The sequence below is a fragment of the Elephas maximus genome, chromosome 2 (assembly GCF_024166365.1).
Source record: "Elephas maximus indicus isolate mEleMax1 chromosome 2, mEleMax1 primary haplotype, whole genome shotgun sequence".
Taxonomy (NCBI): domain Eukaryota; kingdom Metazoa; phylum Chordata; class Mammalia; order Proboscidea; family Elephantidae; genus Elephas; species Elephas maximus.
The window spans coordinates 60,606,822-60,633,025 of NC_064820.1; the positions used below are offsets into that span (position 1 = coordinate 60,606,822).

General features: G+C 41.1%; 1 long non-coding RNA gene across 3 annotated transcripts in view; it reads right to left on the bottom strand.

Moving 5' to 3' along the window:
- Positions 1-18,831, bottom strand: part of LOC126064744 (uncharacterized) — a 269,535-nt gene extending 250,704 nt beyond the window's left edge. For 2 of the 3 annotated variants that reach the window (XR_007514627.1, XR_007514620.1), the window contains exons 1-2: positions 18,743-18,831; positions 18,271-18,336 (exon numbers count right to left, since the gene is read on the bottom strand). This is a non-coding gene — a long non-coding RNA (uncharacterized LOC126064744). Of the gene's footprint in view, positions 1-18,270; positions 18,337-18,742 lie in introns of those variants that run through there. The other variant, XR_007514626.1, reaches the window with a different exon arrangement.
- Between the last annotated feature and the right edge of the window lie 7,373 nt (positions 18,832-26,204).

Here is a 26,204-nt window from a genome sequence, read left to right on the forward strand (position 1 = left end):
GTAAGCCCTAAAAATTTGCCTCTTACATATCTGTAGATATGAGACCTCTTGAAATGAAAATTAAGGAAGCACACAGTCTTTGTCATGAAACCAGGAGGTAATGGGTTTGTTCCTGACTACCCTTTCCGAGCCAGAAAAGGCAAATTGCCAGTGCTGCAGAGTGGTGAGCAGTTCTGAGTAAAACAAAACAAGTTAAGAGTTTTGCAATTTTGAGTCAGGCTTTTACTGCTAATTTGGGACTTATGGGTAAGAGAAACCCCTTGAAGCCAAAATAAGATGTCTGCTTTTAATTTCGTTCAGAATTCCGAAATAGAGTTTTGTCATCTGCTCATTTACGCTCATTATAACAAGAGCACAGTCTCAATATTCTCAAGGCATTAAATATTCTTTGAAAAAACTTGTTTCAATGATTACATAAGTGCTATTCTTTTTCAGGCTTTCGCATTCTGAACCCAGCACATTAAATAGAATAATATATGGATATTTCCCCCTATTCTATGTAACTTTGAGCCATTAATGTTTGATTGCATTCGTCTTAATGCACTTCTCTATTGTATTAAATGCAGCCAATTAAACGGAAAACACCAAGACTACGAATATCAGGAAAGATTTCTCGATGGGTACAAACTGCTAAGAGTCCCTGGGTGGTGTAAACAGTTAAGTCGCTTGGCTGCTAACTGAAAGGGGAGAGGTTTGAGTCCACCCAGAGGTACCTTGGAAGGAAGGCCTGGTGATCTACTTCCAAAAAATCAGCCATCGAAAACCCTGTGGAGCACAGTTCTATTCTGACACACATGGGGTTGCCATGAATTTAAATCAACTTGACAGCAACTGGTTTTTGTTGTTATTTTTATAAATTGCTAGAGAAACCTAAGCCAGCTGTATTTCTCAAAACAACCATGTGTATCTACAATCAAATAAAGTCTGACTCCTATGAATAAGTTGTTTCTTAGTATTTTAGGTGTTACAACAAGCCAGCTTAATTGCGTTGTGAACTGGGATGACACTGTGTCCTCAGCTATTGGCCACTGACTCGCAAACACCAGAAATCTTTTATTCAAGTAGATGATATTTGTTAACATCAGGCCATCTGGTCATTTAGAAAAATCTGGATAATTAACCGCATTATCAGTGGGACTTGACTTTTGAACAGGTACTATATACCCCAATGCCTGTTTTCAAACTGGTTGTTTGGAACTCTCAGGAAACCCTCTCCTGAAGAAACAAGCAATGGTAGCCACCTGAGCAAGTACCTGAAACAGAATACACCCCACTAGGAGTACCATGTAACCACGAACCAATAATACTGGCAGAAGATGAATCCAGAGTTTCCCCGCTTTGGTGGCATTTGTGACTTTCTTTTTTGCCTCTCCCCTCATCTACCTAGCAGCAGGAGTAAAGATTTCAGAAGAGCAATCTTGGGAAATTCAAAGAAGCAGGGCCATGAGAAGGTTCAGGGGTTCCCAGAAGATGGTCTGATCCACAACTGATCATGGGGATGGTGCAAGACCAGTCGGAGTTTTGTTCCATTTTGCATGAGTCACCATGAGTTGGGAGTCGACTTGACATCAGGTATAAGACTGAATTTTTTTTGTGCTGTGAATTTTTTACTGATGGCATATGTTTTCAGTAGTGGAATGTATGTAGATTAACGGACTGTGCTTAAATTTTTGGTTAGTAATATGGATTTTGAGAAATATTATCGGGGAATACATGTTCCCATTGGTTGCTAGTGGCATTTTGGTGCCACGATTTGTGGGGTGACAATGTCCCAAGGATCATTGGAGGCATAATTTGTTGTGAGCACCTTCTATCTGGTCACATTGGGTACCTCTGGTTTTCCAAATACAACTCACAACAAAAGCCAAATCCACCAGGATTCCCTAACTATCACACACACCCAAAACCCTTTGCTGTCAAGTCAATTCCAATAGGAAATCATGAATGTGTTTACAAGGCTTATCTAGCTGTACAAAAGCCGAAAGAGACAAACGTTTGATCCAAGCATAATTCCTAGATTCGGTGCCTCATGCATAAGCCTTCTCTCATTGCCATTGAGTCAATTCCAACTTGTAGAGACCCTATAGGCCAGAGTAGAACTGCTCCACAGGGTTTCCAAGGAGCAGCTGGTGGATTCAAACTGCCAACTTCCTGGTTAGCGGCCAAGCTCTTAACCACTGCACCACCAGAGCTCTTACAAGTCTTCAACCTTACTGAATTTTTGCCAAAAAATGTATCATTTTTCACTGTTACTCAAGCCCTCACTGGAGGGCAGCAGATATTTTTAGTGGGACAAGTATTCTCCTCAGAAGGCTGAGATCCTGAAAATATTTGTGGGCTAATTATGTCCCAAGAATCATAAAAGGGTTAACAACAGCAGGATTTCTGTCTGGGTCAGCTTCCAGACATTCCTTTCTTTGAATCCCTCATGGTGAGTCTACCCTGCTTCCATTTTCTACTGTCACCATCTTTTGACACCCCTCAAGCTTTGTCTCTATCTACCCTGACCCACTTCCCAAATTCTCCTAAGCCTTCCTTTTCCTAAAGCAAGTTCAAAATCTCTCTCGAGGTTTTCTAAGAGTTTGTGTTCTTAGAAATAATGAGAAAGAGGTAGTTCAAAGCTCCTTCCTAATTCCACCCGTTATTTTAGATTCTGTAGTGAAAGACAAGGATGGCAGAGGGGATTAAGGTGGGTCTTGGGATATGCAGAGATCTAAGGAAAAAAAATACACCTACATTTCAGAGGAACATTTCTGTTCCAATGACTCTCCTAAACATTGGGACCCCTGGAGAGCAAAAAGGAGAAGCCAGAAGATATGGTAGGGAATAGGATCCTATTGCCCCATAAGGAATCTCAGTAGTGGCAAAGGGAGAAAAGCTATAGGGGAATCAACCTTCTGTTCTCTTTTTCTGCCTTTTGCTATTATCATTTCCATTACCTGTCTGGATGGAAACTAAGACACATTAAGAAGGGAACTAACATTTCCTAAATTTTTATTGTGGACCAGGCTCTGGGCTTTTACAGATGAGGAAGCTGAGACTCAGGGAAGTCAGATGAGAAACAGACATAAAAGTGAGCAGAAGGGTGGTACAGATCTCAGCAGGATAAAAGCCAACAACAGCAAATTGGAGGACGGTTGGAAGTTCAAGAGTGTTAACTTGGGGGGTGGAGGGGTGAATGGGCCTTCTGTTCCCTGACTGGTGCTGCCATTCCAAAGGCCACTCCTACACATGGAATGGAAATAAGGCATGCATTTATAAATTGGGGCCTGTGCTCTAATTTTTATTCAGATATTGGGCATCATGTACACACCACCAAGGAATGTTTCCATTTCTACCCAAATAAAAGAGGGTAAGAAGAAATTATTTCTTCTTAGGTGCTTCTAACCAGGCAGCAACTCATCCCTGTCCAGCCTACACCATCATGCTCTGAATTTGGTTCCAGATTCTATTCAAGTCTACAGTTTTTAATGCTGGAAACAAGTTATGATATAACATGAATTTTATTATTTTCAGATTGGATATTGTCATGTTTTACTTTCAGTTGTTCTTACATGAACTTAACAGGATTTTTTCTTTTCAATTTTTTTGGTTATAACTGTTTTTAATGCTGGAAACAAGTTATGATATAACATGAATTTTATTATTTTCAGATTGGATGTTGTCATGTTTTACTTTCAGTTGTTCTTGCATGAACAGGATTTTTTCTTTTCCCTTTAATTGGTTATAACTGTTTTTTAAATGTTTTGAGCTTATTCATTGTAAATCGTCCCAGTAAATTAAGTTGTATACTCTCTCCCTGTGATCACTAGAATAAGTTATCTTTACATGAAAATTAATCTTGAGCTTATTGATTTATTTTAATAAATCTCAATATTTTCCTATAGTCTCATTGATAAATAGTGACCAAAAAACCATTCCTGAGCAAAGGAGATGGATTAGGAAGTTCAAGTAAGAATAGATATCGTAATAAATATTCTCTCATACTCGGTAAATTTTATTTAATTGCTCAGTTTAGAACTTGTTAACATTTCTATGACATACGTTATAGAAACAAAAATATGAATATCCCTGGGACTGTTTATTTTAAAAGAGCCTAAAAATACTTGACTATCATGCAGAGACGTAGTGACTCTTCAGGTAGTGAATAAGGAGGAAAGTGCAATTCTTAGTGGCAGCAAAGCCAACAAAAAAGGACACTTCAGTAGAGTCCCTTGGACTCTTATATACTTGTCTGGTGTACTTATAAACCAAAAATTCCCTGGGCTTCTTCTAGTGACCAACTGTCCCCTCAGCACGGAATATAATCAACCACTTTATTGGCACCGCCATCATTGAGAAGGTCTTTGCAGTCTAAACATGTCAGACTTTATTGCTGAAGGGAAGTTGAATGCAGCTCTCCAGGCCATCAGCATGCCAAATTCCAGAGGTGAAACAAGATTTTCATCACACTTCTGATGGCATGCAAGACATTTCTGGGTTTAGAGTTCAACTTTTACAAGCATTTCCCTTTTGCCTTCAGAATGATGTTATACTTAGATAGTATGGCCATTTAATTCCTGCAGGCAAACTCGTTCACTAGATGAAGTCAAAGAAGCTAAAAGACTCAAAGATATCAGTCCAAGAACTTCTGAAGACCTTGCATTTGATTTGTATTTTTGGTGCCTTTTTTTGGGGGTTATTATTTGTTTGGGTTCGGTTATTACGGATAAAGAGAACTTGTTTTTAAAATTAGACAAATGGTAAATCATGACAATTCAATGTATTTATAGCATATTGGTAGGGTCCAATTTGTACCGTTACTTTACTTTTATTCAGTAACTAATAATTATAACATAAAATAATAAACCCTTACATTTCATCATGTGTACTTATTCACAAAGCACAATTAATTTCAATGACTGTAATTTTCCTTTCTAAAGTTTTATGTGGTATTTTTCAAATGAGTCTGCTCCCTTTTTAAATATTCTTTTCCATTGTGATTTCTTCCTATAATTTTACTTCTTTATCTTAAACATACTTATTTTGTAGTATCCTAAATTTCATATCAATTTATTAAGTTTTGGGGTATTAATTTTCCTATGTTTCGTTTCTTATTTCGTTACATGGTGTGTGTGTGTGTGTGTGTAATACACGTACGTGTGAATTTTGTATGTTGTGAATTGTAGAAATGTAAAGAGTGACATTGAATATTCCTATGATGGAAGCCCCAGGGATTTCATCAGTCCACAACCAGTTTATACATTTCTTTCTCAGTTTGGGGTTCTTCGAGACACATCTAGGGTGAGTTTGGATTCCACACCCATACGTGGCACACATGTGGAGTCTCAGTTTATCACGGAAGGTTTCTTTTCCTACCAGAACCCTCGGTTCACTCAAACTTCTTTGGAGCTTTCCTGGGCCAGTTACAGAGATTTTAAAGTTTACCTTTCATTGAAAGGGCAGGGATCCATGGCTCTGGCTTTATGCTAGTATCTCAGCAGCCTCCAGTAGCCCAAGGACACATTTTTGGGGCATTAAAACCCTACCCTCTAACCAGGTATTTGGGGCACAAATCAAGATCTAATTCTCACCTGGACTGTTGTAGTACCTGCTCATGGGCCTATCGCTCTGGTCTTGAGTTCCTTCTTTGTTTCTTGCATTTACAGATTTCTCTTTCTTCCTTTTGAGTGTAACTTTTTATTTTTAATGTTTTACTTTTTTTTTTCCTAATTCATTATTCTATGTGTTTGTTGTGTGGGGAGATTTCACAGTAGCTTAGTCTGCTATGTTGCTGGGGCCAGAAATCCAAAGAACTTTTATATAATTTTCTCGTTTGCTCATCAGAACACTAACGTAGACAGAATCTATTTTTCCAGTTTTACAGGTGAGGAAACAAAGATTCAGACATACGAACTGACTGATCCATAGTCACAGAACTAGGGCGTGATGGGGCAGGGCGAATATCATCTAGCCCTTCTTTCTTTCTACTCTGGTAGAAGTTCCTAAACAGAGGGCTCCAGGAAGTAACGGAGTCCTCAAATCCTTTTGGCACTGAGCATTATCTTCAATCTAAATAAATAATGCCATACACATATATGTTCTACTCTGTTTTAATGTATTTAGATTTTGTGATTTATAAAATGTAAATTCATTTAAAAGCACATTTTCTAGCAAGTTCACTTCTTGGTTACTGGCCTGAGAGAACAATTGGCCACATAGTCATAAGGAGGCATACAAAGGATGTTTTTTGTAAGGTTTGTAATAACAAAAATGTGGGGGAGAAACATGTTGACCACCAGTAGGGCAATGGCTAAATAAACTGTGGTAGATCATGCAGGGGGTAAAGGGTAAGTGTGGCTATCTATGAACTGACATGAAACAGCTTCCAAAACAGTGTAAAGTTACAGGATAATACATACATTAGTTTTTAAAAATATATATACCACACATAAAAAGCAATTTCAAATATTTTTACAGGTGCATATATATGTATATGAAGGCAGAGAAAAGGTATGGAAGGATACATGCTATACTACCTAGAGCGGTTCCCTCCAGGGAAGGGCCTGGAATTAGAGCTGAGGTCAAGAGGTGAAAGGAGGCTACAGCTTTATGGGTTATATCTGATTTATATAATGAAAATGTAGATTTATATTAACTGTATATTTAAAAATTGATAAATAATTACACTTAAGTATATTTAACAGAGACCATATAACTAAATTCACAATAGTTTTTTTTACATTATATAGTTTCTCAATTAACAGATACTAAAAAGATGTGTCAATCCATGAAAATTCTTGAAATACAATGGGCGTCATAATCAATCACATATGCCTTAGTCATGTATCTCTTTATGTAAACAATGGCTATGTTGATGAGGCTGGAAAAGCAAACTGACATTATTGTGAATCTTTAAATCTGAGATGTGTGAAGTCCATGATCAAGGTTCGTAGACAACACTGAGGAGTACATTAAGTAAGAAAGCATTGTATGGATCTGCCCCTGCCACAAAAGTTAAGAAAGACAATGTGCCGGAAAGTCTTACTGTGAAAACTGCCTTTCTTGCACATCAAGCTGTAAAATGTACCAAATGTCTTTCTTACGTCTTTGTCGCATCTTAATTCTAGTCTCTGGAAATTCTTACTTCTTGGTATAGGACAGACTTGCAAAGTGACACACCAGGAGTTTCTATTACCAGTGAAATCACTACACTTGTGGTTTCCCCTTAAATTCTCTGAGCTTTTCTTAAAAAAAAAAAATTAATAAAATAAAAAAAATGGTAGCCCAAACATTGAGATGTATGTCTCCTTCTGGTAGGAATTTCTATGGATACAGACTGAAGGGCCTTATATTCAAATCACTTTTAGCTACTAAAGACCCTGTGGTGTTCCAGGAAGGCTCATGGTGAAGAGTCCCAAGGATGATAGGGAAAATGGGAGCCTAAAAGAATCAGATATTGGCTGTGAGTCTACCGTGCAGACACACTTCTGACAACTGGTCTCAGACTTCTTCAATCCAATAAATTCTTTCAGACCTCCATGAATACACTGTTGCCAGGAGTAAGCAAGGAGCACCTGTCAACACGTACCTGGTCTTTAAAATGGGAAGGTCAAATTCTCCCATCATCGGATCTGGAATCGGCCAGAAAGAAAGAGTTCTACAATGCTGAGCCAATACAGTCATGGTACAACTTGACGCTCAGGAACAATCCTGAAGCTGGCATTCTCTTCAGTTCTTCATGTCAGTTCGCAGACACCTGCCCAGGGCCACAGAGCTAGTATGTGGCTGACCCAATATTTGGACCCAGTAACATCCAAGCACGCACTTTTAATCAGGAGACCTGAAAGTTATGCAAAAGTCTAGCCTATCTGAGAAAGTGTCACAGAGAATCATTTCTCAGTTTTGAATAAAACTATCTAAAACACAAAGCAAATCTGTTGTAATGTCAGCAGAGAGGTCAAAACACTCATGGATATCGATACCTGCTTGATGATGTTTAGAGTCACGCTGCTGAGAGAAATTCTAACACAGGATTTAGAGAAGGCAGTACTTACTCAAAAGAAAGAAACATGTTCAGAAGTCATTGAGAGGAATTCTCCAAACGCTTGCTTTAGGAAACAATTCCTGATCGCTTTCTAAAAACACCTTTTCTGGTACATAAATGGTTTGCATACAGATTTAAGTACTTTATTCAATTTGCAGATGCAGCAAAAGTAACTTCTCAGACATCGGATGAAAAAACACAAAGACTCCAGAACCTTGTAGGGCCAAAGCATGTGGAAGCTCTGTTTTTTAAGATGCATTAGCTTTAGAAATGCCAACTGGGCGGAGCCCTTAGCTATTTCTTCAGTTTCTTCATAATAAGCTCCATTGTACACTTTGTCTACTCAAAGTTTAATGAGTTTTAATATTATCCCTGCAAGCCAGGGAGGGTCTTGTATCCACATAAACATCCTTCTGAATCCACACAGAAGTACTTCATTTACTTTACTTTACCTTCTAGATAGAGTCTTGGTTTAAAGTGTGCAATGCAAAGTTACAGTGCATAGGAAATTAAACCTTGAGTTCCCATTCTTTCAATATGGCTTAGTTGTTCTCAGCCCTGCATTAACATCTCCACTGGATGTCAAATGGGTTGGCAGTTTTGGCGAGTACAGCTAAGTATAAACAGGGAGTGACAATCAAGTCCAAGATTCCGTTAAGAACATGTGTGACACAAGTCAAAGACTAAGAATCATAGGAGTGTTACTGCTGCATAGGTCCTTATGAATCTGTTTAATTTTTCCATCCAACAAAAGAAGGTAATAGTTATAGCTACCATCAATGAATCATTTTACTTTAATGCATTCTCTTGTTGAATTCTCAATATTACCTGTGAGAAAGATAATATCATTATCCCAAGTTTAGAGATAAGGAAACTGAGGCTGGGAAAGTTTAAGAACTTCCTTTAGATCTCCATTCAAATGTCACCTTATCTATGAAATCTCTTTATAAACCAGCAACCCCCACCCCAACACTCCTATTCTGCCTCAACTTGTGTTGTTTTTCTTCCTGCAACTTATTTCTATCTGATAGAACGTTTACTTACTTTTTTATTGCCTGTATCACCCTTTTAGCATATAAGCTTCATGGGGGAAGGGACTTTGTTTTTTCACTGCTATATCCCCAGCACAAAGAGTACCTGGAATGTAGTAGGTGTTCATTAAAAATTTGCCAGAAAAAAAATGATTGAAGAAACCTGTCCAAGGCCACAGAGCTATTATGTGGTGGACCCAGTATTTGAACCTAGAATTTTAACTCCCAAGCAAACGCTTTTAACCATTTTGCTGTCACATGAAGTCACTTAAGTTATTCATTTTCTCTATCTAAGAATAAGGAAGGACGAAGAAGAACTGATGCATTTGAATTATGGCTTTGGTGAAAAATATTGAACATACCATGGACTAACAACAACAACAAACAAAAAAAACCTGTCTTGAAAGGAGTACAGCCAGAATGCGCCTTAGAAGTAAGAATGGCGAGACTTTGTCCTGTGTACTTCGGACATGTTATCAGGAGGGATCAGTCCCTGGAGAAGGATATCACGTTTGGTAAGGTAGAGGGTCAGGGAAAAAGAGGAAGACTCTCAATGAGATGGATTGACACAGTGGCTGCAACAATGGGCTCAAGCATAGCAACAATTGTGACAATGGCACAGGACTTGGCAATATTTCATTCTGTTGTACATAGGGTCACTGTGAGACGGAACCGACTTGAAGGCACCTAACAACAGGGAATCACACATGTGATGAGGCTTATTCTACATCAAGATCTTTTGTAAGAATCCCAGGCCATCCTTAATTTTCTCTGGTTTCCCTTCCTGCTGTGACTGTGCTACGAGGATGCTTATTTGAAGAACACAATTATTTGGAAGTCCCAGGTGAGGTACTAAACCCAGATCACTGAGCGACATGGAACAAGTCACTTAACCTTTCTTTGTCAGCAATGGTACTGTATTTTTACACAAATAATACACACGTTCTATGTTTTTTTTTGCCAACCATGTACTCCCACAGAGAGGTATTTTTGTAAGTGCGCTACACTAATTTTTAACATTGATACAATGCTACAGTAACCCATGGACCTTGATCAGAGGCTGGACACTTTTCTAACTAACGCAGAGTGAACATTTTCAGTTTGGAATTCTCCCCCCTTCCTTTAACCCATATAGTGGCCCCCCAACCTCTTGCTCCTTTGGTACCTGGAATTGCTGCCCACTCATTATTATTTGCTTTATCAACCAGTGTTGTCAGCCAAATCAACAGCCAACTTCACTGTTCTCATCCTCTTAGATGTGGCCAAAGCAAAACAGCCTAACGAGAAGAGCAAAAGAAAAACAGCCAGGCTCTTCTGTAGCCCCAATTTATTGACTTATTAATAGTCTTGGTGTCACCTAGACTTCCAGAAACAATAGGGCAGTAATTAGCTTGGCTTGGCCAGCCATCCAGCCCATGAAAAAAGGCAATGGATGGTAATAAATAGAAAAATACAAAAAAAAAAAAAAGGTTTACAAGCCACATACCTTTAAACATTTTATTATCATTTTAAATGAGAAGGTTTAGACATTTAATTACATAAATAATAGTCCAAGAAGCTACTTGTCCAGACAGAAGGAGGACCAACTTCAAGCACCAGAGTTAGGGTGCCTAGAAGCAAATTGGGCACAGTAGGGTGCAAATTATAAATTCTTTTACAGACAGCAACAGTGTCTCAAACCCTCTGATCTTCCTCATGAATCTGCTTCCAAAGAGTGGAAAGTGTTCTGCTATTCCTGACGGAGCCACCATGACTGACAGCCCAGGAACCTCACAAACCATCAGTAGGCACTCATTTACCTTCAGTGAAAGCAAACCTGTTTATTTCTGGATTTGGTGCTCACTTCAGAAACAACCCTAAACCAAACACAAAACGAAACACAAATGCCTTTCAAATTTAACACCAATGCTGGATTTCCTTTTTTTTTTTTTCAGATTTTCTCATGGTCATCTCATGATGTTATGATGCAGTATTGAAGAAGCTCTAGATGTGTTTGAAACCAGAAGTAAGAAGAGTTGGGGGTTTTCTCACCACCACTGTTCTGTTCATCTCTAAATCTGTTTCCTCATCAACTAACATGATGCCAAATGAGAGGAAGGAGTGAAGCTAAGGGAACATGGCCACGTAAGATGAAAGACATTAATGGGAGTAGCCAGCAGTTCAAACTGCAGTGTGTAAAGTGGCAAGATGGCCTCAAACTCAATCCAGACCAATATGTGTGGTGGTCTTAGCTGTTGAGTAGACACAGCACCTAGGAATCCCAGACAGACAAGTATATCAGCACATTAATTCTAGGTGGTCCTGGTTTAAAGCAGGATCCCAGCCCAGAGAAAAGTTCTTAGGAAGGATTAAGGAGCATGTGTAGACTCTAACCAAGCAGGCCAAGGTTCAAACCAGAATGTAAAAATAATAAGGACATAGGAGAAAGACCACAGCTTCTACAGCAGTGCTCTGGCCCACCACCATCCCAGGTGCACAGAGAGCCTGGTATATGGCAGAAAGAAGAAATGGGGGTCCTAATATCCTCCAAGCTTTGATCAAGATTGGCTGAAGATCTAAATTGTTAGTAGAAAGCCCTCGTCCTATAGAAGAGCTGTGAGCAGTGGGGGAAATCAGGAACTAGTTTAAGATTCATTAAGATTCATCGATGAAGGTTCTTAGCACTCTGTCCTGAGGGCCTGAGGAAGGCCCTGAGAGGCTCCAAAGGGAAAGAAAATGTAACGTAATAATCATGATAGTTATTACAACTAAACACCTACGCCAGCTTGAGGATTCGTGGAAAATTTTTTAAACCCTTTTATGTTTCCTGAATGGGAGAAAGACGTGGCAGCCTGCTTCCATGAAGATTTACAGCCTTGGAAACACTATGAGGCAGTTCTACTCTGTCCGGTGTGGTCGCGACGAGTCAGAACCAACTCGATGGCAATGGGTAGGTTTCCTGAAAATCATCATTTATGCAAAAACCAATTTTCTAAATTCTGCCCATTTCCACTGTCAATAGGCAGAGAGTATGGCGCCAGGCCTAGATACTGTCTCCTTAAAAAAATAAAAAACCAGACTTCTGGCTGGCAGGTGGAAGCCTTATATTTCTCTGTATTTCCTATACCTAATACCAAGAAAAGAAAACCAAACCCACTGCTATCCAGTCAATTCCGACTCATAGCAACCCTACAGGATAGAGTAGAACTGCCCTATGGGGTTTCCAAGGAGCAGCTGATAGATTGGAATAGCCGACCTTTTGGTTAGCAGCCAAACATTTAACCACTGTACTACTGGAGCCCCATGCTACTGTCTTCTTAGGACCCTGTCTTAGTTATCTATTGCTGCTATAACAGAAATACCACAAGTAGATGGCTTTGACGAACAGAAGCTTATTTTTTCCAAGTAAAGTAGGCGTAGGCTAAAAGTCCAAATTCAAGGTGTCAGCTCCAGGGGATGGCTTTCTCTCTCTGTCAGCTCTGGAAAAAGGTCTTTCTCGTCAATTTTCTCCTAGTCAAGGAGCTTCTCAGGCACAGAACCCTGGTCCAAAGGACATCCTCTGCTCCTGGCACTGCTTTCTTGGTGGTATGAGGTCCCCAACTCTCTGCTTCCTTCCCTTTCCTTTTATCTCTTGAGAGATAAAAGGTGATGCAGGCCATACCCCAGGGAAACTCCCTTTACATTGGCTTCAGGAAACCCTGGTGGCATAGCGGTTAAGTGCTACAGCTGCTAACCCAAGGGTTGGCAGTTCATATCCGCCAGGTGCTCCTTGGAAACTCTACAGGGCAGTTCTACTCTGTCCTATAGGGTCGCTATGAGTCGGAATCGGCTCGACAGCACTGGGTTGTTTTTTTTTTCCAGGGAGGTGACCTGGGTAAGGGTAGTGTTACAGTCTCACCCTAATCCTCTCAACATAAAATTAAAATCACAAAATGAAGGACAATCACACAATACTGGGAATCATGGCCTAACTAAGTTGATATTCACATTTTTCGGGGGACATAATTCAATCCATGACAGACACCAAAAAGACTAGGGGCGAGGGCAAAAGTATTCCACGCCCTGTACAGATCTACCCTGCAAGAATTTGGCTCCCAAGAATTTAACCAGTTGCCATCTTGACACTTTCAGGTGAATCCAGTAATTACTTCTGTCCTTGGCCAAGAGCTTCATAACCAGCTTCTGCATAAAGCCTTAGTCATCATTTTCACTCTGTCTGGGTCTGTGGCTAAAAGGTTAGTGATGTTTTATTTTATAACATGAGGGGAATTTGGTGCTTTGGGAACAGAGTGGCTAACCCAGAACATAAGCCAGTAGTTTTCAACTCAGACTACAAACAGAATCATCTGGAAAGCTTAAAAAAATACCAGTTCTGGGGCCCCACCCCTAGAGATTCTAGTTTAATTGGTCTGGGGTAGGCAATATGCCAAGGTATGTTTTAAAAACTCCACAGGTGATTCTACCATCCAGCTAGTTTGGAAGCAGCACTTCTTAAACACTAATGTGCCTTTAAACTCCTGGGGATCTTACTAAAAACACAGATTGTGATTCAGTAGGTTTGGGGTCGGAGCCTAAGGTTCTGCATTTTTTAACTAGTTCCCAGGTAATGCCCAAGCTATCTCTCTGCAGGACACATTGTGAGGTGTTTAGAGAATGGAAAAAGGTGTCAGGAAAGAAGGGTCCACGCTCATTTCCTCCCACGCTGCTTAGAAAGTGAGGGCCCCCTGACCAAGGCAGCCCCCACCCCAACTCCCAGACCTGTGGCTCTTCCTGAGCAGTCTGTCAAGTAGAGCAGATGCTCTCAGAGCTCCAAGATGACCTACTGAGTTAACTATGAAAACAAGCCATGGTCAAAATGTCCAGGGCCTCCAGTAAATCAGGGTGACACTAATGGGAATCCAAGGGAGAGCGAATAAGAGTCAAGCAGTGAACTTTAAAAAAAAAAAAAAAAAAGAATTTGCCTTTGTTTCACTTTGGCTCTGTACTTGTGGGGAAAGTCCATAAGCAGAAGCTTGTATTGCCCTATTAGTCAGAAAGTGAGCGGGGCCAGGGCTGAGAGGGAGGAGGAGTGGCTCCGAGGAGCACCAGCTCGGTGTACGCAGAGTGGCCTAGTAGAACACACCTAAAAGTCCAGTGATCTCTGCAGGTATGCTTTAAAAGCCGCTTGGGCCGCTTTGAGATTGAACTCTGTGAGGTCCTTCTCCAGTGACTGCCACTTTCATCTGCCTTCCTCTTCCTGCCATACTACTTTCTTCATCTCCCTGCCCTAATCAGACACATCCAGCAAGATGAACTCCAAACTCTGTATGACCTTCAGGACCCTCCATGGTCCGAAGGCTATCCTTCAACCTTACCTTCCATGTCATTCTTCTTTTCGCTACTCCCAAGTTCAGGGGCCATCTCATCACCAGGCCTCTAAGTATGGCACCCCTCACCTGAAATCTCCATGTCACATTTCCAATGACTGGAATTTTACCACCTTTAGGGCCCAGTTTCAGTCATCTTTCCCTTCAAGCCATCCCTGGTTCACCTGCTCCCATACATTCCTGGGTACTTCTAAAGCGTTCCCTTGTTGTCCATGTTTTATATGCCCTATTGGTCCTAACTTGTCATCTTTTCATAAGAATGGCTTATTTCCCTAACCACATCATAAACTTCTGACTGGCAGGTGGGTGCCTTACATTTCTTGTACCTCCTGTACCTAGTACCAAAAAAAAAAAAAACCCCCACTGCCTCCAAGTCCATTCTGACTCCCAGGACAGAGTAGAATTGCCACATAGGGTTCCCAAGGCTATAAAATCTTTTCTGAAACAGACTGCCACATCTTTCTCTCACTGAGCAGCTGGCAGGTTTGATAGTCAATGCAACCAGGAACTGCTTAGCCATTATCAAACAAAGCCTTAAGTGCTAGCACTGGATGAGGCTCGATTGGATACTGCTCAGACTAAGGGGAACCTGCCCCTCCTGTCTGTTGTCCTTGAAATGCTGGGTGTGGCTCAAGCCAGTCAAACTCAGCTTACTAGTCTACATGCCAAAAAAAACATGCAGTCTGTCTTATTGCGCCTGCACCATGATAACCTATGCAGCCCATAACGTTTGTATGTACTTCTTGTGAGAGACAGTATAAAAGATTCTGCCTCCCTTTGTTCAGGGAGCTTGATTTGAGGTATAGAACCTCCTTGCTCCATACCTCTGTGCTTGCAATAAACGCTCTTTCTCCCTCCTCACCTCTGTGTGTCTTTATTGACGAGAAGCTGTACTGAGCAGAACCTGCTTTGGGTAATGGGTTCAAACCACTGACCTTTCGGTTAGCAGCTGAGCGCTTTAGCTTCTGCACCACCAGGGCCCACCGTACCTAGTGCCATTCTTGGCAAGGAAGAGATATTCAGTATGATTTGTCACATGAGTACCAGAAAGCTGACTCCAGTTGATGAACCCAAGATTCTCAGTATTTTCTACTCACAAATATGACTTCCCACCAATAACAAAGGCATCCATCCCTTCAATGACTAAGCTCCTTCTCTAATTTGGGTATATTTTGTCATTAGTTGGCACCAAACAGTGCCTGTGCTGGATTTCCTCAAAGCCCTACACTTTCTATTCTAATGGCCCTCATGCCCAAGCAACCATTGTGCTGAGATGTGCATCCAATCAATAGCCAAGTCTTCAGGCTTATGCAATGTTCTCTCCCTTAATGAAGACAGATCCTTGGGCCGTCAGGCCCTCAGTCTGTTCCTCTGGAAGGAAAAACAATAGGGTGTGGTAGGGAGAAAAGTGGCAAGTCCCAGCCAAACACGTGTCTCCTGGAAAAATCACTCAGGCAGCTAGAGCAAACAGGTACGGCCATTTCACTAGCTCTGGGCAGAACTCTGCACCCGTGCAAGGCTGCATAGTATGCAGGATGCCCCCGGTGCCATCTACCCAGGAACCAGGATCCATTTGGGAGCACTTGTACCAAACTTGTACAAAGCACAGCAAAAACAATGGAAACTATGATGCCACCATTAGTATACACTCACAGGAATACTTTGAAAGGGGAGCCTTGCTGAGGGGTCTTACTCTAGGAATGTCTTAGTGTACTGGCAGCCCTTGACACAGTGTCAAAGAGCAGTGAGATGCATTTGCTGTACATTTCTGTTTCTCCCTCAGGGCTCTGTGCACGAAGGCCATGCTTCTTCCCCCCGCCCCCAGGACATGCAGCCAAAACTGCAGCCCTGGCTTCTGTACGACTTGCCTTAGGTTCTGTGTTGGCCTTGAGCACTGAAGGCTGCCCTGCATCCTCCCCACCACCCCCAGCTCCTCCTCTGTTTATTAAGTACAGCTTCCAGGTTCTGTTCCTTATGCCTTACAGAGAGGGAGGAAAGCTACACTCAGTCAAGGTTGAGGAAGGAGGAGAAGACTTTGCAATTCAATTGCTAATTAAGGAAGTAGTACCAACTTGAAGAAGCTAATTTGCACTGACCTGTATCTAGCCTCAGATTGTGCAGGAGTTGAGGTACAGTCTTTTACGCATTAGCCAACTGGCTTGCTTTCAGAGCACCAGCTATCAATAATTCCATGCCGAGGACCATCTGATAGGAAATCAACCACTGGCCTCTGGAATGCCAGCATTCCCCACTGCTCTGTTTTCCCAGTTGTCAGCTCTGTTTATAAATTGTCCATTTATAGCAAATCCAGCACCTGCTATGAACACCTCATCCTGCCAAGGGTTGGAGTGCTTCTCAGAAAGAGCCACTATAGACTTGGTCTGTTCCTTTTAACCTTTTCCCAACCTGGGAGTTTGAATATTTGCATAGGAATTCTGAGGGAGGGCTTATTCTGTACCAAAAAGGCTACGTAGTCTATTAAAAGTTAGCATTTTGTTCCACTAAAAAAAAAGAGCAAATTATCATTCTCTTGGGAGACATAATGCTCTCTTTCTGAGCAAGTCTGACATTGGGATGCATTTAAAATAACCCCTGAAAAATCCAGCTGGGTAAAAAATGCTCTGGAGGAGGGTTAAGGAGGGAGGCTCTCTTCTTAACTCTATTATGTAGCTTTTTAGCTCACTGTCAACACCACCACTTAGCAGATAATGCTGCCTGCTGCTCAAAAGCATTATGTAAAATATATTTAAAGACAGCCTCCCAATACCGGAAACTCAGTATCTGACCTAGTTTTTTGTTGTTGTTGTCGTTTGTTTTGTTTTGTTTTTTGTTTTTTTTCCCTTACCAATAATCCATTTTCAAAGTGCCTAGAATGAATTTTCAAAGTTCCACTCCTCTCCCCCACTCCTAATACGCTTCTGTTAGTTGTGTTCTTTATAAAATCAAATAAAATCACTCATAGAATACGGGTTCACGGTTTCTAGAGGGTTGTGAAGGTTAAAACAATGCTATGGTGGACAGAAACAGATTTGGCAACCCCTTGATGCTTCAGTTTACACATGCCCACAATAATCCTTCTCAAGCATAAGATTGTCACCCTTTAAAGCCTCAGAAGGAGACCCTGATTAAGACCCGTGGCAGAAGCAGCTGGGCTGGGCCAGTGGCATTCCAGGTTCCCAGCTCTGCCTTCAGCCAAGCAAACACCCAATGAAGTCTCTGCGTGGTGCAAATGGGTAAGCACTCAACTACCAGCCTCCAGGTTGGCATTTTGAACCCATCCAGAGGCATCTTGGAAGACAGACCTGGCAATCTGCTTCCAAAAGGTCACAGCCTTGAAAACCCTATGAAGCACAGGTCTACTCTGACACACATGGGGTTGCCATGAGTCCGAATCAACTCAATGGCAACTAACACCAGCAGCAACAGGACCTAATATTGCTAAAAACACCGGGGTGTCTGGCTAAAAGACAACCGATGCAAGGTTGTTACTAGTGGGCCACCAAAGTCAGGTGGTGATGGTATCAGGAAAAGCAAAGGTGATTCAGGAAATAGCATTAGAAGGGATGTGATAAAATGGCCTTTACAAAACAGGTGCTCTGGACAATGAGTTTTCCCTTGCACAGGTCTGGTGTCCTCAGCATGCCAGTTTGGGATGGCTTGTAGTTATTTTTGTTGCCAAGCTAACTTTAAAAAAATAATAATAATAACTTTAGATTACCTAAAAAAACAAAAACAAAATCAAACCCATTGCCTTGGAGTCGATTCTGACTCAGATTACCCAGTCATCAATTATTTTTTCCAAACTGAAATTGTCTTTAATCAATTACATACTCTCGCTTGCTTTGTGGTCATTTAATGGTTTACCAACCTGGATTCTTTCACTCATCACAAAAGTCAGGCCCCATGACTTGAGATGATCTCTGAGATGCCCCTGCTGGAGAAAGGAATGTGCAAATTAGGAGACTACAAATCAGTTTGAAAACCCAATGATTCCTTCCCATAAATCTGTGTCCTTAATATTAAAAATCATTCGGAGGTGCTGAAAAGAGAACCGATGGCTACGAAAAACAACAGCTACTCTCTTCGGGGCACAGATTCGTAGTCAAGAGGGGTTGTGCAGATATAAATCCATATTCTGCTACCGAATATAGAAAAGAGGAAACCTTTGAAGCCAAAGGAGTTCTAAGAATAACTGTCAGCAAAGAACTAGAGCCACATGGACAGGAAGCGATGCTCGAGTGGCAGTTTTGTGCTGCCTTTTTTTCTCCCCGGTAGCATTTCACATTCATCCTGTTAAAAAAGATAGCTTTCAAAGACTTCCCTTCAACAGAGACACATACGCCTTCACAGCCGCCTCTCCACAGCAACTCGGGGGCCTCGATGCTGAACTTTGCTTCCACACAGCCCTTGGGTTTGGTGTTATTTCCCCCCAAGAATCATTTCAATCTGTTTAAGGGTGAACAGTGAATCCTTCACAGACCACATTACACAGAGAACCGTCAATAGGAAATGGCTGGCTGAGCAAACACTTGTTTCCTGTTTTGCTTTTAATAATTTTACTTTTCAACTCAACCTAGCTTTCATCCTTTTTTTTTTTTTTTTTGATAGTCATGAAAATCAATGCACCAGACCAATGAGGTTTGTTTTAACTTGGGTGCCTTAAATGAGGCTATTTGAACGTACATGTGAATACATCTTATGTAATACATTCATGTTCCAAGCGGTTCTTTGGAAACAGGAGTGTGAGCGGCCTTTGGAAAGGCCTGTTGGTCAGCTGGAAAGAAGCAGAGGGTGAGAGGCCTACTAGATGGAAATCAGGTTGGTAGGTAAGACAACCAAAAGGTCAAAGAACAGGAAACAGTGTATGAAGGATAAAGGAGATAAATGAGATCCTGAGGAATACAGGGCAGAGCTTCTGCTAGTCCACGTGGTGCCTTTATGCAAATTAGGAAAAGGCACCCCTTCTTCTGTGCTCACGTAAACCTATGTGAGGGTTCATGCTAGATTTCAACCCCCCATTCCCTTTGGGGTTCCCTGGTGGCACATTAGCTAAGTGCTACTGTTGCTAACCAAAAGGTCGGCAGTTCGAATCCACAGCAGCTCCTTGGAAACTCTGTGGGGCAGTTCTACTTTGTCCTATAGGGTCTCTATGAGTCAGAATTGACTTGATGGCAACGGGTTTGATTCCCTTTGGCTAGCTGCCCTTCTGCAAGGCCAAACCTGCACCAGAGCACGTGAGGGGGCCCTGGAAGAATGTGGGCAAGAGATTTAGAGGCCCAAGGTTGGGGGTGGGGGTGGACAGTAAGTCCCTGGGGTTAGAAACGTCCAATTTATGGTACTTGCCCTTTACTGTTAGGTGAATATGCCCTCACTTTGAAACCATGGAACGAACCCATACTTGCAACAAATCTTCCATCACAATCACCTTCATTTGCTCCACATGCAGCTTTGCACTGACATAAGCGAAATAAAAATCCTATGCACCTGTTCTGACTTACCTGCAAATTCAACTTAGAGACACACTCAGGAACTGCCTGCAGTGGCAAAAAAATAAAATGAGTCTAAGCTGCTTCTGGTCGCATACAGTAAATCCTGTTTTGAATCATAGAAACTTGCTGGTGGCTGGGGGTGGGTCAAGACTGTTGACAAAATTTACTTCTCCAAAATTTTTGTTTTGTTTGCATTAAAACATTCTGGTGGTGTAATTTATCCTATGTTACATTTCATATGATGCATGTAACATCCATTTTTTAGGGAGCTTTGGCTTAAGCACATTCGTGAATATCTTCCAGGATTATCACAATTTATATATGTGTGTGTATCAGGATCAAATCTGTGCCTAAACACAAACCGTCCTGACTAGTTATAATCTGAGCATGGTCCTCAAACAAGACACAGAGAACATTTGAATTTCATAGGATGAGCAGTTGGGGATTCTTAACTGCCTTTATCTCAATTTTTTTTTTTAATTTTTATTGTGCTTTAAGTGAAAGTTTACAAATCAAGTCAGTCTCTCATACAAAAATTTATATACACACTTACTATACACTCCTAGCTGCTCTGCCCTAATGAGACAGCACACTCCTTCTCTCCACTCTCTATTTTTGTGTCTATTTTTTATTTGGCCAGCTTCTGACCCCCTCTGCCTTCTCATCCCCCCTCCAGACAGGAGCTGCCCACATAGTCTCATGTGTCTACCTGATCCATGAAGCTTCACTCCTCACCAGTATCATTTCCTATCCCATAGTCCAGTCCAATCCCTGTCCAAAGAGTTGACTTTGGAATGGTTCCTGTCTTGGGCTAACAGAAGGTCTGGGGACCATGACCTCTGGGGCCCTTCTAGTCTCAGTCAGACCATTAAGTCTGGTCTTTTTATGAAAATTTGAGGTCTGCATCCCACTGCTCTCCTGCTCCCTCAGGGGTTCTCTGTTGTGCCCTGTCATGGCAGTCATCGGTTGTAGCCAAGCACCATCTAGTTCTTCTGGTCTCAGGCTGATGTAGTCACTGGTTTATGTGGCCCTTTCCATCTCTTGGACTAATAATTTCCTTGTGTCTCTGGTGTTCTTCATTCTCCTTTGCTCCAGGTGGGTTGAGACCAATTAATGCATCTTAGATGGCTGCTTGTTAGCATTTAAGACCCCAGACGCCACTCTCCAAAGTGGGATGCAGAATGTTTTCTTAACAGATTTTATTATGCCAATTGACTTAGATGACCCCTGAAAACATGGTCCCCAAACCCCTGCCCCTGCTACAGTCTTTGAAGCATTCAGTTTATTCAGGAAACTTCTTTGCTTTTGGTTTAGTCCAGTTGTGCTGACCTCGCCTGTATTGTGTGTTGTCTTTCCCTTCACCTAAAATAGTTCTTATCTATTATCTAATTAGTGAAAACCTCTCTCCGTCTCTCCCTCCCTGCCTCCCTCCCTCCCCACTCTCATAACCATCAAAGAATATTTTCTTCTCTGTTTAAACTATTTTTTGAGTTCTTATAATACTGGTCTCATACAATATTTGTCCTTTTGTAACTGACTAATTTCACTCAGCATAATGCCTTCCAGATTCCTCCACGTTATGAAATGTTTCATGGACTCATCATGGTTTTTTATCGATGGGTAGTATTCCATTGCGTAAATACACCACAATTTATGTATCCATTCAATCCTTTGATGGGCACCTTGGTTGCTTCCATCTTTTTGCTATTGTAAATAGTGCTACAATGAACATGGGTGTGCCTATATCTGTTCGTGTAAAGGCTCTTATTTCTCTAGGATATATTCTAAGGAGTGCGATTGCTGGATCGTATGGTAGTTCTTTTTTAAGGAAGTGCCAATATCTCAATATTCTTGAATGTTTTCCTGAAACAACTGATGAAACTTCAGCCGAAAGAAGAAAAATAATAATCCTCACCACCCAGATTGTTTCTTCAAGCTCATGGCCTTGACTTATACTATAACCCCTCACCAACTTGCTCGAGTCAGGCCCATGAGTTACATCATGGTCAACAAAACTGAAGGTGACAAAAATCAAAATCCCATATACGGTAGAGAATTAGGACGTCTGGTGGTGCAACAGTTAAGCGCTTGGCTGCTAATTGAAAGGTTGGTGGTTCGAACCCACCCAGCAGGTCTGCAGGAGAAAGATCTAGTTATCTGGTTCTGTAAAGATTCCAAAAACCCACTGCTGTTGAGTTGATTACCAACTCATCACAGCCTAGAAAACCCTATGGGGCAGTTCTACTCTGATGCATGGGGTCTCTGTGAGTCAAAATCAGCTCCCTGGCACCTAATAACAACAACAACAAGGGAAGAAACAGTAAAATATGGCATTACATTATCGCTTTTTAAAATAATTCATAAAAGCTCTAAATGGTTTTTCTTCCAAAACAAATCAAATTCTTGGGTCTTAAAACTAAACCTGGTAGGGCAGTATCTTTTTCAGAAAACATTGTAGCCATTTTACCTACTTGGGCAGGTTTTCCCCCACATTCATGCAGTGCAGACTATATTTATTTTTTAATGTTTTGAAACTATCTTCAAATGTAATATCTATCAGGGACAGACTACCCAATAAGCAAGGTACACATGGGTCTACTTGTGCTTACTTACTAGTGTGTAGTGCAAAATTTCACCTGTTTTTCAGCGTAAAATTGTGCACTACAGATTAGTAAGTAAACACAAGCAAGCCTGTGTGTGCCTTGGTTACTATAAACCTATGCATACCTTGCCCCTGAATATCTTTTGTATTTAACATTCATCATCGCTTCACTTTTTGAAAGTTTCAGCTAAATACTTGAGTAACCACCAGCCTGGGCTTTTCACTAATTACTACCACGCTTTTTTTTTTTTTTTTTAACTCAGGTAGGCTTTTCTGGACCTTCTAAATCACCTCTCACCACACTTTTCTAGAACCAGTCATGTTGTCTGTAGAGCAGGGGGCAGTGATTACGGTGCTTTCTATTTTCCTGCTTAAGGAAACTACCCGGTTAATATAGAAAAAAAAAAAGCAAACACACACACATGCATTAAAGTTTTGGTGCCCAAACATTAAAACTATATGAAGTCAAAGCTTCAGACGGCAAAACTATAAGTAATGAAATATTAATAATTGTGCAAGTGCTTTCTGTTGCATTAATTTGCAAATTCTCTAGGAGTGACTGGAAAAAACCCTCCAAGTGCCCTTTCTGAAGGGTTTTTTAGCTTCAACAAAGAGAAATTTATTTTCTCAAAGTCCAGTAGGTTAGAAGTCCAAATCCAGGCATCAGTTCCAGGGAAAGGCTTTCTCTGTCAGCTCCGGAGGAAGGTCCTTGTCATCAATCTTCCTCTGGACTAGGAGTTTCTCCACACAGAAACCTGGGTCCAGAGGATGTGTCTTGCTCCCGAGACTGCTTTCTTGGTGGTATGAGGTCCCCACCTCTCTGCTGGCTTCCCTTTCCTTATATCTCTTGTAAGAGAAAAGGTGGGGCAGGGCATACCCCAGGAAATGCCTCCGGAGGGTTTTTTTTAAGCGAATCTTTCTTCAGTGGCTATGCCAGCGGCTGTAGCTACTGTTCACCGTCTGGCCTAGATTTTGCTCAGGTCCTGGATCTTCATTCAGTGACTGTGAGAGAACCATTAATATTTATATAGCAATTTACAGATTTTACAGTTCATCAACAACTCTTACCTGCACAATCTCTTTGAATCCTCATAACAGTCCTTTGCTAGATGACAAAATTGAGAATTCAGAGAAGCTGAATGATTCGCCGAAGGCCAAGTAAGGGACAGAAGCCAGACTCAGTCCTAGTTCTTCCGGATCAAAACAGTGATCTTGTTAATGTACTGGCTCCGCATCTCAAACTGAGACATCTCCTTATAACCTTTTGCCTTATGGATAGGTCCATCTATTTCTAGGATAAAAAGTATTCAGCCACCTTGACTGATGATAGAATTGGGAATGATTTATCCTGGCAACCTCATTGGCTTAGTTTTTGAACTCTGTTTTTCATTCTAAAGATTCTGGTTTATAGACCTATATTCTTTGTTGCTATTGATCCAGGTGTGTAAAAAGGGACTTAAAAGATCAATCAAATCTGTGGAATTATAAAAGCCAATAGCAATATTATTAAAATCGTGCTTCAAACAGGACAGATTTTGTCTGGTTTTGTTTTGGCTGGCTTTGGCTGGTTTAGGGTGTTTGGGAGTGTGCTGTTCATTTTCACATGAACACGTGTAATGAAGTTTTTAAGTAGGTCTTGCAAAGTACTCATGGTCTTAACCAACCAGTTGCTGTGGACTCAATTCCAACTCATGGCAACCTCATGTGTGTTAGAGTAGAACTATGCTCCACAGAGTTGTCAATGGCTAATTTTTCAGAATTAGATTGCCAGGCCTTTCTTCTGAGGTACGTCTGGGTGAACTCAAACCTCCATCTTTCCAGTTAGCAGCCAAGCACATTAACTACTTGTGCCACCCAGGGACTCCACTCATGGTCTAAGCCAATTGTAAAGATGGGTCTATAGTGGACCAGTTTTCATTGTTTGAGCACCAAACTCCATTTTACATTTTAATGCCTCTAATCCTGCCTTATTAACACCATAGAGGTTAGGATTTATAACACATAAGATAATTACTTCAGATTACAAAATGGAGGACAACCACACAATACTGTGAATCACAGCCTAGCCAAGTTGACACACATTTTGGGGGGGCACAATTCAGTCCATAACAGGAAGGTTTCAAGGCCAAGGCTAGCAATGATCCATTAGAAGATCAGCTTCCTAAAAGATTCAGCCATGTGAACAAAATAATGAAACTAGATGGTCAAACTCATTCGTCATCACAACTTTACAATAAAAAATGGCAGCCCCTAAAGTAAACCTAATGGAAATGTCACATACAATCTAACCAAGTAACTAGTGAGAGTTCCATAAGGAAGTCCTTATTGTCTGGGGTCTTAAACGCTAGCAAGCAGCCATCTAAGATGCATCAATTGGTCTCAACCCACCTGGATCAAAGGAGAATGAAGAACACCAAGGACACAAGGTGCTTATGAGCCCAAGAGACAGAAAGGGCCACATAAACCAGCGACTACATCATCCTGAGACCAGAAGAACTAGATGGTGCCCAGCTACAACCGATAACTGCCCTGACAGGGAACACAACAGAGAACCCCTGAGGGAGCAGGAGAGCAGTGGGAGGCAGACCCCAAATTCTCATAAGACCAGACTTAATGGTCTGACTGAGACTAGAAGGACCCCGGTGGTCATGGCCCCCAGACCTTCTATTGGCCCAAGACAGGAACCATTCCCAAAGCCAACTCTTCAGACATGGATTGGACTGGACAATGCGTTGGAGAGGGATGCTGGTGAGGAGTGAGCTTCTTGGGTCAGGTGGACACGTGAGACTCTGTTGGCATCTCCTGCCTGGAGGGGAGATGAGAGGGTGGAGGGGGTTAGAAGCTGGCGAAAAGAACATGAAAAGAGAGAGTGGAGGGAGAGAGCAGGCTGTCTCATTAGGGGAAGAGTAATTGGGAGTGTGTTGCAAGGTGTATATGGGTTTCTGTGTGAGAGACTGACTTATTTGTAAACTTTCACTTAAAGCACAATAAAAATTATTTAAAAAAAAAAAAAGTCCCTTATTGCTTATATCTGCCTCAGTCATGAATGTCCAGGTTATATTGTTGAAAGCTATCACTTGCCAAACCACTCCATGACACCAGCAATTCCACTTCTAGTTATCTATCTTAGAAAATTCTTGCACGTGTGAGGCATGTACAAAAATGTTTATGGCAGTGTTTTTTGTAATAATAAAAAAGTTAGGAAAAAACCTAACTGCACTTCATTGGAGAAAATGATTCAAATACTGTAAGTTCCTGTGTATACAGGTAAATGCTATGCAACAAATAAAATGAATGAGCTAGATGTACACCTTTCAGAATGGTTAAATCTCAAAATATATTGCTGAGCGAAGAAAAGTTAAGTGAAAAAAAGGCTATATTTAGTATGATAATGTTACATCAAAGCTTAAAACACATGAAATATGTTATAAATGGATGCCTACAAACATGTAATACAGGTATTTGATTATTCGTGGAAATTATGTACATCAACTTTACCTTTGGGGAAGGAGAGAGAGGAGGGATGGTCTTTTCTTTAATCTTTAGACGGAATTAAATTAATTTTTTTCAGTTGAGAGAGTAAAGGGGGGAGAGAGAGAGAGATGAAGCAAAAGTGGCAAAATGCTAAAATCTCTTTAAACCCAGTGGTAGATATACCGATGATTTATTATAATCACTTCTGTACTTTTCTGTGTATTTGTAATGTCCCAG